The sequence below is a fragment of the Lygodium microphyllum genome, chromosome 23, assembly GCF_053477565.2.
Source record: "Lygodium microphyllum isolate KBCC chromosome 23, Lygodium_microphyllum_v1.1.10, whole genome shotgun sequence".
Lineage (NCBI taxonomy): Eukaryota > Viridiplantae > Streptophyta > Polypodiopsida > Schizaeales > Lygodiaceae > Lygodium > Lygodium microphyllum.
The window spans coordinates 104,980,236-104,998,787 of NC_141157.1; positions in this window are offsets into that span (position 1 = coordinate 104,980,236).

Here is an 18,552-nt window from a genome sequence, read left to right on the forward strand (position 1 = left end):
ATAAACTAATTTGAATGGGGTGTGGCTAGTGGCCTGTTTAAATGTCGCATTATACACCCACACCGGCACATACAATTTTGTATCCCAGTCATGTTTCTTTTTAGACACTATTTTGGATAGGATACCCACAAGCTGCTTATTGGTACTTTCAACTTGTCCATTTTCTTGCGGATTATAAGGGGTCATCTTGTTATGCTTAATTTTCCATGCTTCAGTCAGGCTTTTAATCACCTTATTCAAAAAATGGTTTCCAGATCCGATACTATTTCCTTTGGCAGACCGAAATGACATATGATCTGCTTAAGTAGAAAACTGGCGGTCTCTTTTGCATTGTCTTGCCTCATTGCCCCTACTTTTGACCACTTTGTAAAGTAATTAGTGGCTACTATAATGTATCTCTTCTGAGTAGTAGATGATGGGTAATAGGACCTACGAAGTCGATGCCCCACTTCTAAAATGGAAGGGTAGCCATAATAGGCATAAGTGGCCGCTTCCCATTCTCTCTATTGTCACGTCTTTGACATGTATCACATCTCTTAACATACTCAAATGAATCCTCGAAGATGGATGGCTACCAATATTCAGCTCTTAAAGTCTTTTATGCTGTCAACCGCCCAACAAAGTGCCCTCCACAAGTAGAGTCATGGCACTCCTCCAAGATAAATGGAACCTTGTCAGGCATCACACATCGACGATAGATATCATCAACACCCTACCGATATAGTGTTCCTGCGATCAAGGAAAACTTCAATGCGTGCTGTTTAATTTTCCTCTTCTTGGATTTTGATAGAGTAGCTCCAATCTCTCATGTAGATAGATAATGTCTTATAGCAGCATACTAGGAGGGAATAGACATCGTATCAATCTTAAACAATATTTTCATATCACTTCCTTCAGCCAAGACCTCTTTTGGCTCTTTAAAATCCACAAGACACTCTAAAATGCCCTCTAACTTTGGTGGCTTGCTCTTAATCTTGTAATTAAACTCCTACAAAGTGATTAACCACTTTGCTAAACGATCAGGTGGCTGTAACTTATTTAGCAACAATCAAACCCCTTCTGCCTTTGTGTAAAAAACACCTTCTCATAGAGAATGTAATGCTCGAACTTTTTGGTCCCAAATACCATCACAAGGCACAACTTCTCCATATAGGTGTAGTTAATTTCTGATGCACCCAACTTCTGACTAGCAAAAGCTATCAGATGGTACCACTTTTCCTTCCAAGTTTGGACCAGATACTATACATAGTTGCTGCTGAAAATATATAGAACATTTTGTCCCTTTTAGGTGCTTTTAAAACAGGTGCTTTGGCAAGCTCCTGCTTCACATAATCAAAAGATACTTTGCAAGCATCACTCCATGCAAACTGATAGTTAAAGGATAATAGGTTCATAAGTGGCAACGTTCTTTTTGCGAAGGCATTGATAAACCTTCGATAATACCCTACCGATGACAAAAAGCTATGCACTTCCTTTGGAGTATGCAGCGGACTCATGGAGACTATGACCTTGATCTTTTTAGGATCAGTCACAATCCCTACTGAACTCACCACATGGCCTAACAATAGCCCATAAGGCACTCCAAAGACGCACTTCCATGGGTTAAGAGCTATGCAAAATTGTTTACAATGCTCAAAACACTTCTGCAAATTTAATCAACTACCTTTCTCTTGTGGTGGCTGTCCCCAGATCATCAATAAATACTTTCAATTCCTTTGGGGAGATGTCACCAAAGGTCTTGTCGACTATTCTTGACCACGAACCATGTGCATTACATAAAAAAAATGTCATCACATGGTATGCAAAGGTACTGAAGACAGTAATAAATGTCGTTTTTAGCTTGTCTTGCTCAGCAATTGCCATTTGGTTATACCCCACAAAGCAATCCATGAACGAATAAATTTCCCTATCCACTAATTGATCCAAAATTTGGTCAATAAATGGCAACGGGTAGTAGTCTTTAACAGTCTGTTTATTCAACTCTCTAAAGTCTACATAAAACCAGATTTGATTATTTTTCTTCTTTCTGATCACAACTGGTGAGAACACCATTCAGTATGCTAAACATGGAAGATCAAACCTTCTTTTTGCAACTTCTGAAGCTTCTCAAACAGCCCATCCCTTAGTTCAAAAGGCATGCGCCTTACTTTCTGACATACGGGCTGATTTCCTTCCTTTAGAGGAATGGTATGCACAGCCAGACTCAAAGGAATGCCCCTAAGTTTGTCATAGCTCCAAGCAAAGATGTCGCGGAACTCTTGAATTAAGAACACGTAGTCCTCTCTCTCATCCAAACTCAGCATGGAACCTAATTTGATTGGCCGCGAATCATTAGGCGTACCAAGGTCCAACTCAATAACGTCTGCATCACTTATATGATCTTGAGGCTCTATTAGCTCATTCAATGTTATCTAATAGATGTCTTCTGTAGTGGACCCTTCTTTAGATCCATCTCTTGATGACATCTCACTACCAAATGGATCATCTACTGTTTCTAGTTCAGTAGAGGATAAAGGAGCTCTCTCACTCTGAGGAGACTCGGGGTAAGCATCCACTATTACACGATTGGCACCTCTACCTAGAATCACTCGACCAGCGGGTATATCGACTTGAAAGTCTGTTCGTAAAATCCATGGCCTGCCTAGCAAAACTCGATAGCTAGGATGTCATGCAAATCTTATCACCCTAAAGTCCAGATAGCATTCCATGCTTGCAATGATAATGTGGACTTTAGTGATACAACCTTCTGGTTGCCTTAAATTATCATAAGCCATCCTAAAAAGTGTGGAGCTATCTTTTTGGATTTCTAGACCTAGCTTCTCCATCAAGTTTGAACTCATGATATTGACGGAGGATCCAGTGTCCACAATGGCATGCTCCACTAATATTCAATCCACGTATGTTGGAACCCTAGGGCAATGCTTTTCAGCATGATCGAACCAATCGTCTCCCACTCTAGCTATGCCCAAAGGTTCTACAATATACCCAATATGCATGATTTTTTTGAATTCCTTGTGTACTCCTGGAGACAGTTTAATCAATTGCAGGAGATTCATGTTTGGTTTAACTTCGCAAAGAGAACTTGCTAAGTCAAAGTCGTGGTAGTTAGCCAAAGTTCTCTTCTTGCGCCAAACCATTCTCTCCTTTGGTCTTTGGATCGGCTTTGGTGCCTCTTTTTTAAATTTTGCCTTCTTTTTTGGCAATCCTTTATCCTTATCAGGATCAATTTTACTATCAACTGGCCTTAGAGGTCCACCTTCCATATCAGGATTCAAAACTTGCTTTCCCTTAGCATCTTGCTTAGGGTTTCCCTTGACAAGTTTTTACAGTTCCTTTGTCACACTGTCTAGTCTTTTGACCTCTTGTTACGGCATGTAGATTAGAAGTTTCGGCGTCATTGACATGTACGGCCTCAATAATACTGACTCCACTGCCATGAGGCAACTTCTCTACAATGGCCTTTCCTCGTTGCAGTTTTTGTCTTGGTCCCTTATCTTGCTAGAGATTATTCCCTTGTGTGCGATGGTTAACTAGACCTGGTAGTTTCCTCTCTTGTTGGAGAGAACTGATCTTACTCCAACAGGTAGTAGTTAAGTGGCCAGACTTTTCGCAAATATCGCATTTGACATTCGAACAATTCCTAGGGAAATGTTGGCCACCACACCACTTACAACTGAATCTTGAGGGGGCACCCACTTCAGGGCGTTGGCTCCCTATTAAATTCTGCTACCTCTTAAGGAAATTGGTATCCATAGCTATTTGTCTATATTGTTCAGAAATCATATCAGTGTAGTGCTTCATCATGTCCTTAATTTCGCCAAGGACATTAGAGGCACTCAACTCGTAGCTACGATCGTCTGTTTGTCGTCCCATCGACCTAACCACTTGATTAGGAATTGGCCGCTGACCTATTGGGACAACATTCAGGTTTGTTGTTTAGCCTCCACCACTTGGTGGGGCCGTCTGGCAAGCCACAGGCATAGTCAGATTAGGAGGAGCTGGTAACATAGGCAAATTTGACATGATACTCCCTCTTCCATTCGCATTTGACATGGGTCCCCTTGACTCCTATTTGTCAATGCCAAATTATTACCATTCCAATTTATCCTTGCTACATTAGCCGCTTGCAAGTGCGACTCTACTCGGGTAATAGCAGTGTCAATGTCGGCCAAAGCAACACTACTCAGCTGCACTTGGATATTGAAATCTAATCCATGTAGAAAATATTGCAACTATATAGCCAGTGGAATGGGGATATAAGTATTAAGTTTGTAAAGAACTTGCTTTAGTTTCTTGGTATAGTCATGGGCATTCTCATTTGGCTCTTGGCGTGTTACATTTAAGACACACAACCAATACTGTCTACCTCTCTCAGAGGAAAACTCTCTATACGGAAGGCCGTGAAGAATTGGTCAATGCTAGTTACGGTTCCGACCTCTAGACCGTGATACCATACTGCTGCCCTTCCTTTTAATGCCATGTTGAAGAACATCATTAGGTGTCCTTCGTCTTGGATTCGATAAATGAACATGAGTGTTTGAAACTTCTTAATATGGAGTTCTCCATCTTCTTCTGCTAACCCATGGAAGATGGGCAAAGGTGCCATGGCTACAACTGGATTGACAACAGGAGTTTGTGTAAGTAAAACTACACCACCACTTGAGGTGGGTTGATTGATTAGAAGAGGGGAAGTACTAAGACTTCCACTTGCACTCCAAGGACTGCTAATGACACTTGGGTTACTAGAACCACTGCCGCTTATGCGTAACAGGCTGCTCCTCTGAGGAGAATAGCGCCTTAGAATCTCCAACCGCTGTCTAGCCCTCTCAGCATATTCCTCTTTTTGTATTTCGGCTTGACGGTTCTTGTTAGAGGACATAAATCGACTATTTGGTCCCTAAACCCTAGATTTGGAGCCACCACTTATTGGCGGCTCCCGGCAAATGGACCACTGATGGGACCTAAAATGGACTGGCATTGACTATGGCACTAGCTAGACCTCATGCACACAACAGACAACCCCACCACACGGCCTTGCGAGTTAGGAGCGTGTAAGAGTCGCTCTACACTAAATGCTAATGACGATTCTGTGTTTGTATTAGATCATAGTCCAACATTTACCACCCTTTTTCTCAGAGGGAGATCCCATAACATATAGGCATACTACCTCGTAGCGTGAACGTAATGAAGCACCTCTCGGTTGATTGCACGGCTCCATTGTGACTCTCCTATACCTCGGGGATTGGCCCCAAGATGCGTCGCTCCAACATAAAGTACATACGAGTCAAGCTCCACTCTTTCATTTTGAATGTATTCCAGGAGATACCATGTGTCCTTACCAAATAATTCCCAAAGATCGATTGATTAGACTACAGATTAGTTTGTCTCACACTCTCAAGCGTAGGTCATCATCACAAAAAACAGGTGTTATGCATCCAGTTTGTCATATTTCGATACCATGGTTGATATGCACATGAAAAATGGATGATCCTAATGTGCTCAAACATAATTTTCAATAAGAAACATGTCGTGCACAATGAGGCTTTCCAATGCTCATTCACTAACTCATTGCGGTGATCTAAGGATAGCACTGAGATAACGCTCATGCTACTATCCTCTTAATTAAAATACAATGAACCCTATATTATTCAAACACCACACTCCCTACATTTAGGTAGTGCTTTCATTGCATAGGTGAAGGGGTTCATTTTGTCATGTTTTGATATAGGAAAAGCGATAAATCACGAACTTTGACAAAGAGATAGGGAAAATTGAGCTAAACCTCATGCTCCACCACTACCATACATTCACAAACACTCATTGTATTTTTCCTTATTTTTATGAAGCATATTCCTAATTTTTTTCTATTTTTTCTTATTTTTAGCATTTATTTGATAATAATCACTATTATTTTCCAAATTTCCCTATACCAATCATTTTACGTACTAAAATTCAATTTTATATTCCATTTTCCCCCATAGGAACACATTTCACCCACCAGAAATGACAAAATCATGATTTTACCCTTAAAAACCGCATTTTTGGTTTTGCGGGATTTAAATAACGCATGTAAATCATTATGAAATCAGAATTTTCTGATAAAAAATAATTAAACATGATGCAACTAGCACTCAAGCAATTTTTCATCGCATAAGAACATCATTTCCATCATAAAATATCAAAAAACCTACATTTCCTTCATAAAAAATAGTCATACCGTGTTTCTACGAAACATGAGATGCATTAAATGATTGCATGACCGGCAGACGGAGCCTCCATTGCTCTCAATTCCATGTTGCACATCAATCGTCAGCATCTCCATTAATCTCCATCATCATTTGCTTCAATCTCCTTTCCGATTATTCCTTCAAGATAGTGCGCATGAACAACCCATAGAGGGGAGAGAGAGGGAGGAGAGAGAAATATTGATTTCTGATCTCCATGTCCAGGCAGCCATTGGAGGAGAAAAAAGTGGCAATGGGGAGTGAAAGAATGCAGCATCCGACTAGTATGATTAGATTATGGGGTTGTATTTAGGTGGCATAGCCGCTCTCCTCCAAAAAAAACGGTGCCATGTTGCAGGACGTCGGCATCTTCTTCTCCACGAAAAAAAAGCTGTCCCCCCCTGCGCGCCCCAACTCTCAAGTGGGTGGCCATTTTTTGGCACTCCTCTCGCGTTCGGCCTCCGAATCGACTTCTAAAAAATTTTGGGCATCCCTTGAGGTCACGCACTGTCGAGCTCTTTGTCGAGGTCCATTCTGATAGACGAAAAATTTATGAAAATTCCCTAATCGTCGCTCGGTGGGTCGTTAAAGCACTTTTGGCACCCGTCTCTCTGACTTGCCGCTTAAAATTGTACTGATTGCAATTGCCACCTTCGACTCTATTTTTCCCTGGAAGTTCGAATTTTTTGACTATTTTTAAACATATTTCTGAAGGAAAATCCACCGCTCAATGGCTCCTACCTCATTCTAGAGTATTAGCCATCATACGCAAATGACCTTTAGAGGAACATGTTATGGCCCATTCCTATTTGGATCGACTCCTGACTGTTGAGGAAGAACTGCACGTCGCCAGCATGATGAACTCTAGAGATGTCCTAACCGATGTCCTGACCTACATTATACACATGGGCATTAGGTCTCAAAACATGGACTATGATGCCCACTTAGAGTATAACCCATAGTTCTATGCTTGGCTCATGAAGAAATAAAGCATAACAAGCAAGTGCTTCATGCCCCTTAACCTTTCACCCTCCAATCTTAGGAAGGATTTTCATCATTCCTGGGGAGGAGGGGGTAAAGTGGAAAAGAAAATATGACTTGAACTTAATAACTTCAAACTGAACTTCAAACCGAATCTCACAAGCCAAAAAAGGGGTTCACAAGTAGAAAGGACAAATAAAGGGAACTTGTACTTGGAAAAAATCTTTTATGGAATTCATATTTGGAATATGTGGATTGCTTGAAATATAAAAAGTTTCCATTCCTTACTGAAACATCACACCATTCTATATTGTTTGATCTTAAACTTTTTCTTTTTCACAAAAGGTACTCTTAAATGAGCTAATTGTAAGCTATTGTGCCATAACAAGAACTTGAGATGGCAAGCCGGTTTCGTTCTTAGAGGAAGAGCACAACAGGTACCAACTGGCCAAATTGAAATGCAAGTCTACAACTAGCTAAAGTGCTACAACATTAAAAATGTGGGAGAGCTGGTGAACAAGGAAGGTGCAGTGAGACAAATGGTCAACTAGTGCAATCTCCACATATATGTAGAGAAGGTTGGTCAAAAAATTGAACACGGCATGCATGGTGACCATTAGGAAGGAAGCCTTGCCCAAAAGGATAGAGGTTGTGCTCAACCGCTTTGAAATAGTGGAGAAGGCTTTAGGGTTGGCCAACACATAGGGAAAGAGACCAAAGAGGGATGTCTATGGCATGCTGAAGATGTTGAAGACAAAGGTGCACAGTAACAATGGGATGAGTCTAGCAGACATCCTTAACCCCACCATCCAATTGTAGGATAGTGCACGTCCTGTTCTCCAGTCACTGATACAATACCCTCATGGCTCAGATCCCAGTATTGATGCTTGAGAGTATCGTAGCAGGAGCCATACTGAATGTCTATATTCACAAGATGATTGAATCATCATTCAAGGTGTTGTCATCGAGCCAAAGACCTACATGAGATGAGTCATTGACCACCACAACTGAGTAAAAAACGCATGCATCAAAAGCATACTTGATAGGGTTTGGAGGGGTGTTAACTGCCAATATCATCCAAGAAGCTATGGGAGAAATGGAAAGGGAAGAAGAAGTAGGGGAGGCTCCAGAAAGATCTCCCATCCAATAGAAGCACCTCTCCCTAGTCCCAAAAAGCCCATCAGCATCTCTAAAAGCTAGAAAGGCTAGAGACAAAGAAGTGAGTAAGCCATAGAAAGAGAAGATAGAGCAAGCTACAAGAAAGAAGGGAACTCAACTCTAAGCATCACAACAAGAGGGGTCTAGTGAATAGACCATTAGTGAGCAAGGCAGGGAGGGTTCAGTCCCATCAAGCTAGGAGGAGCAAAAGAAAATCTTATTGAAAATTCCAAGTAAGAAGAAGAAGCAAGAAGAAGAGGAGGAATGCTTGCAAAAGGTGGAAGGAGAATCTCAAAGGATGGAGGAAGAATGAAGGAAGAAGCAACAAGAGGAGGAGGAAATACTAAGGAGGGAAGAGGATGAGGAGATGGGTCTCACCATTAGGCTGTCAGTCAAGCAACCCTCTTATGCCAAAGAGCTAGCCAAAGGAGCTTAGATGATACGCTTGGAACCAACTCAGTAGTGGTAGAAACGACTAGAGGACCCGTGGTGGAAGGCAAAGGAAAGGCCCCATTGGAACTGCCCTTGCCTGTCATGGTTGCCACCACTACCACCATCCAAGAAACCATGGATGTGATAGTGGACCAAAGCAATGTGATGGCTTGGATACAATGCCTAGTCAACACGGAGGAGCAACTTGGACCAATACCCAGTGGAAGAGCCCTTGTACCAAGAACAAAGAGGCCTACTACTCTAGATGCTTAATCTAGAAAATACCCCAAGAAAGCCAGGTGGAGTCCTTGACTATGTCCATACCCTCGGCCATGCTAGGGTCTACACAATACGATAAGTACATCCAGGAACCACTAGGCCAGCTGGAAAGAGTAAAAGAGGAGAGGAAGGCAACACTAGTAGAGTTGGAAACTGCAAAAGAAATATTCTCGGTCTACCAACTTGAAAAAACACACCAAATGGCCACCCAAAAAAGGCAGATAAGCGACTTGAGCAAAGAGCTGGAAGCCAAATAGGCAATAGAAGGGAAGATGGAGGAGAAGGCCACAAAAGAGCCCCATGGTGAGGAAAGAGGAGAACATGTGATGCTAGAGAAGGACTTCTTGGTTCTCTTGCAGCAGAATGAGTAGATGCAAGAGTACCTCTACTAGCTAAAGAGGATTGGAGATTAGCTCACTGAGGAGGTAGAAAGGGTTATGGGCCAAGCCTACGTAGAGGAGAGAAAACAACAAAAGGAAGAGTTGATCAAGGAACTGCATGAGGCTAACACACAAAAAGAGACAAAGTGGCAACCAAAAAATTGATAGAAATGGAAAACCAACTTTAGATGGCTCTCTTAGAGTGAGAATGATAGGTAGAGAAATTGAACCACCTCAAGCAGTAGAAAGAGGAAATGCTTGAAATCTTGAAAGGGTAAGAATAGATGGTCATGATGGTATCTCAATATCAGAATCAAGGCGTAGAGTGAAAAGGCTAGGGCATGGGAATAACAGATCGCTGAAAGACTCAGAGACCTTGCAAATGCCTCGCCTTGGCAGAAAGTAAACAAATCATGGCATTGGCAAGGGTGGAAGCAATAGAGGCAGATCTTGAGGCTCAACTATAGGCCTTTTTGAACATAGTCCTGCATGTGACCCATGCTACAGGTGAAGACACCATAGAAGGGTTATGGAGGAAGCTAAAACTTACAAGATGAGCCCTGAGATATGGCCTCTATCAAAGAGTGCCAAAAGAGAGTACCAACTTAAGCATGCAACAACGACGACATTACTTGAGGCAGGTTGGGCTCTCAATGAGGGAGCTAGAAGAATTAGGGTTTGGTGAGCTAGAACAACCAGCTCAACCACGCATTGTATCCCCAATCGAACCGCCAAGAAGAAGGGCTAGACTTTGAGCAAGGCCAAGATGAAGAAGAATAGTCGCAAGTGCCGAACCCCCCACAACAGGTGCAAGCTCAAACAGAAGAGTGGGGTGAGGAGGCCACCCTTGAGCGGGTTGTGGAAAGAAAGCATAGGCAGAGAGAGCAAGTGGAGTTGGCACAAAGGAGACTCCAAGTAGGCCGCACTAAGTTCGCGAGGTCCAAATTCCACAAAGAAAGGAATGCTAACTTGTAAACTGGGTCTAGGAAGCTAGGGGAAAACCAAAGCTGACCCTTCAAGTTCTCCTTCCACTACCCTTGTTCCTTAGACAAACTTCTATATCTAAGGGTGCTAGAGTAGGTGATCAGGCTTGTGCAAAGGCTAGGGAATAGGTGGAGTGAGTAAAGAAGAAGACACCCCACAAGGTGGTAGAGAGATCTCATAGATTATCGATAATAAGATAAGGTTCAGGAGATTTTGAAGATTGTTAGTGGATATAAAGCCCAACCACAATGACGATGATGGGTCTAGGACACCAACCTTAATGCTTGGATGGCCTTTTGTGGCACCATACTAGATGAGCGCAATGACCCTAGCTGCATGCCATATTAACAGAGAATAGGGGTAGATTACAACCCGGATATGCATGGCAGGTATGACTTTCCAAGAATCTATAATGTGAATGCAGAAAGCCCAGAGGAGTCCCTAATATTCATTGAGTGGGATATCCACCCATCCATTACGCACTTCCTCAACCAATTCTTGTCTTGCCTTGACTCCACCTTTATTACCTCATGTAATTATCTTAGGATACTTAGGATTTTGCTCAAACAAAAGCCCAGAGAGGAGGAGGCCCAACTCCTGCCACTCTTTTTTGATCTAAACGCAAGCATTGATAGCTGTGCAATGGCTCATCTAATGATGAGGGCCACACTCCTACCTTCTTTTTGCATGGTCATCTTGGAAGATATGAATGATAGTCACTTCACTAGGTGTAGCCACCCCTTTCTATCAACGACTCCTCTGAACATACCTATTAGCATAAAGGGCTATCTATAGAGTAGACCCTTCCTTAACAAGTCCCTTCGGCCCCTTGTAGTGTAGCCCTTGAAGAGCATAGGGATGACATCTAGCGTATTCCCTCCCCACGTATTAAATGTCAAAAAAAGAAAAAGAAAATAAAAAAGAAAAAAAAGAAAAAAGTAAGAGAAAAGACAGAGACAAAGCACAGGAAAAGGATGAAATGGGATTCTCATGTACCAATTAGAGTGCTACAGACATTGCACATAGGGACAATTATATCCCTAGCTCTTTCTCCCACTTCACAAACTTAGGATATATTAAGGATAGGATACACCTAGGGAGTTCCCACTTGCCTACAGTTAGACCTATCTCCCTAAGTCACACCCACAGTACCTCCCCTTATACACGAACTAGGTTCTCAAGTGTGGGACAATACCACAGGCTCTCTCAGTTTCACTAGCATGAACATCGTGCATTGCATGGTGAGGTAGACACACCCCCAAGTAGTGCACAATTATCAATGCGTGTGTTTAGATCAAAAAAGAATTTTTGCATGGTGGTCTTGGAAGATATGAGCTTCACTAGGTGTAGCCACCCCTTTCTATCAACAATATACCCTAGCTCTTTCTCCCACTTCACAGACTTAGGGTATATTAAGGATAGGACACACCTAGGGAGTTCCCACTTGCCTACGGTTAGACCTAACTCCCTAAGTCACACCCACAATACCTCCCCTTCTACATGAACTGGGTTCTCAAGTGTGGGACAATACCACAAGCTTGCCTGATCCAACTCTCAGTTTCACTAGCATGAACATCATGCATTGCATGGTGAGGTAGACACACCCCCAGGTAGTGCACTTCCTTTTTCTTTTTTTAGGTATACTTAACAAACTGCAATCAACCACCAACATCAAAGGTCCCCATCACCCACCCAATCTATCCTTGGCCTTTGCAACCTCTCATTCATTTTGTTATACTTCTTCTCCACATCCAATCTCCCCAAACAAAAAGTGTTCAATGAAGAAGATCATTCTTGTCTATGGCCAAAACTGGCTCTCTTCTTCTTCCTCTTCTTCCTCTTATCATGTCTTGTGCATGGAAATGGAGCTTGGAGCTTGAAGATTGAGGATAGAGCTTGCTTGAGCTTGCACCTTGGATTGTGGAGTTACCAAAGAGCTTCATGGACGCAACTCAATCAGGCATGAATGTAAGCTCGCTACACTCATAGGTGTGAGAGCATGCATGGCTATTTGAGAAGCAGCCATTGCACTTAGCTTAAAATGATAAGCGGTCCGTGGGTCTTGGCGGTTGAGTGAGAAGCTCCCACAATCAGCCTGCTTTGAGATGCTCTATTAGAGCTAGATATCTGCTTGAGCACTTCATGATCTCCATGGATTATGTTATGGTGATAGATATAGGTGAGTCTCTCTCTTATAATGAGGCCATGTACAAAGATGATAGTCACTCATGGGAGAGGGATATGTAGTTGAATTTTGAATCCTTATAGACTAACCATATGTGGGATTTGGTTTCTTTGCCTAGTGTCAAGAATGAAGTCTTTTCTCTTGTGGTCAAAATGATGATCCTATGCTTGATGCTAGCATTGATTGCTCAGTTAGATCTGGACCTTTATCAAATGGATGTAAAGATGGATTTTTACATGGGGACTTACATGATGAGATCTATATGCAACAACCTAGGGGCTTTGAAGAAAAAGGCATGGAACACCTAGTGTGCAAGTTGAGAAAGAGCCTTTATGGCCTGAAGCACCTAGGGAATGGTACCACATGTTTGATGCTTTTATGCATTCACATGGATATGGCTGTATTGCTATGGATCCGTGTTTATACACGAAGAAGGCTCATGATGGTAGCCTTATGATTTTGGAACTCTATGTGGATCATATGTTTATTGCTAGGAGTGTTGGTGAGTTGGATGCCTTAAAAACTTAGCTGAAGAAGAGCTTTGAGATAAAGGACATGGGATACGCCTCACATATTCTTAGGATGTACATCACGTGTGATCACTCCAAGGGGCTCCTGTATCTGTCTCATAGAAGGAGCATATCTAGAAAGCCCTTGAGAAATTTCATATGCAAGATGATAAGCCTATTGGCTATCCTCTACCTTCTCATGTGAAGGTTAGTTAGATCAAATGTCCACAATCTGATGAGAAGAAGGCTGAGATGTCTAAGATCCCTTATATATATATATATATATATATATATATATATATATATATATATATATATCTCTCTCTCTCTCTCTCTCTCTCTCTCTCTCTCTCTCTCTCTCTCTCTCTCTCTCTCTCTCTCTCTCTCTCTCTCTCTCTCTCTCTCTTGCTCTTACTCCTTCCACCACAACTCTTGTTTCCACTTGTGTTCTTCCACTTTGGGCTCACTCCCTTTATACTAGACAATTGGATGATGCAAGTTACTTTGTATATTTTAGTGATTTCTCATAGAAGATTACCCATGGGAATCTTGACCTTGTTGAATAAGGTGCCAAGTCTAGCACTTTTTATCCCTTACTTGTATCTGGGTTTATTAACCATGTTTTAGCCACAGCTATAGTACCACATGTATCGTTATGGAATTATCACCTTAGACATATATCATTAAAGGGAATGAAAATGCTTACTTATTTGTAGTATCCTTTGCTTCTTGACGATAAATATTTTGATTCTTGTGATCATTGTCTTTAGGGTAGGTTGACCCATTGTTCACATAAGAAGTCTGGCATTATGCACATGGGTGAGCCTCTGGATCTTATTTATCTTGATGTTTGTGGATGACCTATTAGTCATTAGGTGGTGTGAAGTATTTCATTACTTTCTTTGATGATTACTCGCATAAGGTTGGGCATACCCCATAAAGCTGAAATCAAAAGTATTGGCTTGCTCTTGTTGAGAACTAGTCTGGGTATAGATTGAAATACCTATGATCTAACAATGGGGATGAGTATGTATCTAAAGCCTTTTGAGAATTTTTGTGATAAAAAGGGCATTGAGTGTTAGTTGACCACCCCATACACTCCACCCCAAAATGATATGGTTGAGTACATAAACATAATGATTAAAGAGATTGTCCATGGTATGCTTAGCGAAGTAGGCTTACCACAACACTTTAATAGATCCCCATGCATTGCTACTGGTTATCATGTTGTAAAGGAGGTGTGTGTATAAAACAATCTCCATCATATGCTCATTTGCAGGTCTTATGTAATGTTTGTTGCCATGTTCCCAAGGACAAGCATAATAAGTTGGATCCTAAGTAATTGAAATGCATCTCTCTTGGTTATGGGGATGTAGGTGAGATGGGCTATCGGCAGTCATGTATGACAAAAGAGAGCTTGCCAAGTCAAAACAATCATAAAAGCCTGAAGCAAAAAGACTGTGTCAAGAAGACTAAAAGAGAAGAACCATGCACCAACAAAAAGGATAAGAAGCACAACAAAGAAAAGGAGCATGGAGACAAAGACAACCAAGAAGATCCATAAAATTGAGAAAAGCAAAGAATGCCAAAGAAGCATAAAGAAGATAAAGAACTTTCCACTGCTGACAACAAAGAATTTCCCGTAGTGGATCTCCCTTAGTGGATCTTCCTTAGTGGATCGTGTTTCCCATAGTGGATGTAAAAACCCTACCAAGATGTAAAGTTTCAAGCCTTAACTTGACTAGGCTGCCAAAGATCTAGTCTCCTGGTCCATTTTACATGTAAGGGGGGGCAAAAACCAGCAAGGGTAGAGACTCATCATTTGAGGGAGGATGTCGAGAATACAAATGATAATTGGCCATAGAGGCTAGATGAATGCCCATAGAGGCTAAATCAATGCTTTGAAGAGGCTAAGAGATATGACAAATATGTATGCTCTAGAATCTCTAAGAAGAGATGTCCAAAATCCCATATGCACAATGAGTACAATGGTACTATCCAAAAGCTATAAAGGCATGTACTTGTTGACAGTCATTTCAATGCAATAGAACAATCATTCTGTGTCACTCAAGATTGTGTTTATGAGTCCAAGTTAATCTGTCTTGGAACCTAATTTACTTGAGTTATAATTCTATCTCAATCATGTTTTATGTTTATAACCTCCGTCCGCCATAGCTAGCATAGTTCTAGATCCATGTTTCTTAATAGCGAGGCTTGCCAATGAGGCTCTTTGGTCAGACCATTTGGTGGGCAGACCTTGGTATTATTGATATGGTCCCTATATTGCATTTATATTCTATGAGTGCTATTCAGTTGGCCAAGAATCCGGTCTTTCTTGTGAAGATAATGAACATTGAGGTGTGTTACCACCTTATCAGAGAAGTCATTGAGGACAAGTCCATTGAGCTTGTCAAGACCTCAATTGATCAAAATCTTACAGATTTACTTATTAAAAGTCTCTCAATAGAGCATTTTGCCTTCCTTAGGAAGATGATGGGCATTGGATGAGATGATATTTTTTTCTCATCTTGTTGTACTTTATGTACATTTATACTTTGTGACTTTTTTTTTCTTGTTCTCTTCTCACTAGCAGCACATTCACCTTTAAGTGGGAAATTGTTGGCGATTCAGATACATGTGCCTACATTGCATGTGTATCCACTAATGGTACTTGGACACCTGTAGATTGTAGGTGATGGCTGTCCATCATTGTCGCCAATAGACTCGACCGGTTGCCATTCCTCAAGATTAGAGGGATAGACATCTACAAGACAAATGAACAAATGTTATAATGGAAAACCTTAAACCAAGTTCAAGAAAAGAAAGACTTTAAGAATTAAATCCTTACAATTTGGTTTATGCATTGGAAGATTTGAACCTCCAGGTTCCAAATATAGCTCTCTATGCATAAACACATGTTGCACCAGAGCCTCTTTTATGCTATTCTTATTTATTCCAAGCTTAAAATCTCAATATCTACCCTTCCAAGCAGAGATGAACAAGCTCTCATATCTTCACATTTTTCCACGTTTTGCCTATTGCATAGTGATCCAACTGCCTTTGCTAAATGATTGTAGGAATCCATCTTCCATCTTTGTGGAATGAGTTAAATACTGATATGGATGTGATTTGGGAGCTTGGATGCTTTGTTGAAGGTCGAATTTCTATATCCATAGTGCATGCGCGCGCGCGCACACACACACACACACAGAAAACTAGGCTATGACGAGAGGGAAAAAAGAAAGGAGGGAAAAACATGACAGGGACAAAAGAAAGGAGGGAAAAAAATATATGCCAAGTTTTTTACTAATTTGAATTTAGAGTAAACATGTCATTATCATCAATTCAGACATATCATTAAATAAAAGAGGCCGGGACTATATTTCATTAATGCAAAGAATGTCATAATTACGAATATAAGAGGCTAAAAATAGATATCGATAATACAAACTTGTAATATTATTATATATGTATCTTTTTGTAAAATAATTTTTTGCCTTTTTTAAAATAGAAGTTCTGTTACGGAGGCTTTGCTCCTATTGGTCTAGAGCACTCTCTTTCTATCTCCTAAAATGCATTTTCGAGACCTCAAAACTCCCCTAATGAGACCCGCTTCCCTCAATAGGTGTACTTTAGTTATCTAATTAGCCCTATCACATTTATGTGCAACATTTAAAAACAGCTTCCTTAATTAAGCCCTTTAGGAAACACAAGTCGTTCACACAATCTTATGGCACTAGCACGAAAATAATTTTAGACAAGTTCCTTGGAAGTAAACTTAATATTAGCATTTTAGCTGAGATACAAGTCTTGTTCAAAAGGAACAATATCCGTAATCCATGAGGATGTGCTTTATTTCCTCCAAGATTCTGCCTTGCACCAGTAATAAGGGCCCTCGAGAATCTATCTCGAGTCACACAGATCATTTGAGTAGGACCCGAAGGCAAAAAATTTACAGCTAGACCCCCCCTTGGCATCCAAGCGTCCTCCTACATTCAAACCAATCCGTGGAGAGGCCTCTCGTGGCGAGTTCGGTCCACATTCCCGTCACGGCTATTTAGAACCCCCTTGGCTAGCGTTGGCAGCCAGCTTGGGGTGATTTGGCGCGCCCTCCAAATGTTTAACCTAATTCATTATTCCCATTTCTTTTATGAGTTTGGGGTTATGCAATCTTTTATAAGTGGTGTTCCTAAACTTACAAGCACAAACAATGGTGCAAGTGAGTGCTCGAGACATCTGCTAAGGTGGGGTCCCTATCTTTGACACTTAGTGTTTGTCCTTCTTGCCTTGGCGGAAATTCCCAATATCCTCTGGAGGAGAGGGAATACCTTCTTTTTGACCCCGCTCCTATGTGATAGGAGCGAGCAATTATGCAATTGCTGATAGTTCTCGGATGGTAGTTGTCCTAGCTTGCTAGTCTTTAATCTAGGGTTCTTGTCTTGGAAAAAACGACACTCGAACTCTCTTGTATTAACATCGGATTATGTCATGGTTAAAGGTGATATCTTCAAGGTTGTTTCAGCTTTATTGAGGTCCGATGTAGAATAGAGACCAACGAGCGTTTTACTTGTCTCAAGTTCTCCTATGGAGTAACAACAGATTGGCTCATTTACCTTTAATCCCTAAATAAGTCGAGTTAAGCCCTATATAGGATTTATCTCATTGAACTGTCCTGAGAAATTAAGTTTAATGCTTCATATGCATGTCTTATAACTATCTTTAAGATGAATCGCTAGTAGTGCAGCTGAAACCACCCGTGATACCACGTAATCTAAATGCGAGTCCTTCTTAGGACAATGATGCAATGCGGAGTTCTACTCTTGGGAATTTCATTTCAATGCACTTACGCAAATCATAAATAGAGGCTTGTATTTTTCTTTTGTATGAGGAACACGAAGTCATCAGGCCTAATGCATGTGCGAGCTACATCTCTCTAAAGGATTATAGGAGCCAAATACCTGGATTATTATTGCAATGATCTAAACATACTTATCCCATTATTGTAGCACTCACAATTCTCATGGACTTAATTCAAGCTTTCCTACCTTTCCAATTTCACCAATTTCGTGATGTAAAAAGAACAATTTCTACTTATTGATGGATATGCTTTATCGTCTTGATAACCCATTTTTCAGTTTCTTTTACCTCTTAAGCATGCCAATGCTAGTGCATAAATCTAATGCACTACGAGTTCAAGCAATAAAGTCCTTGATTTCAATGTGCACAAATGCAAAATCTTTTGTGCAAGTTGTCTCTAAGTCATGCAAGAGTGCAATAAAACACAAATTTTCAGCATGCTTGAGTAATGCAACATAATTGGTGGTTAGTTCACATAGATTTTTACTAGGATACTTCTCCCTTTCCAATGAAGTCGATCCACGTTTTTTAAGAGTTCGCACCAAAGTAGGATTTATGGGGCG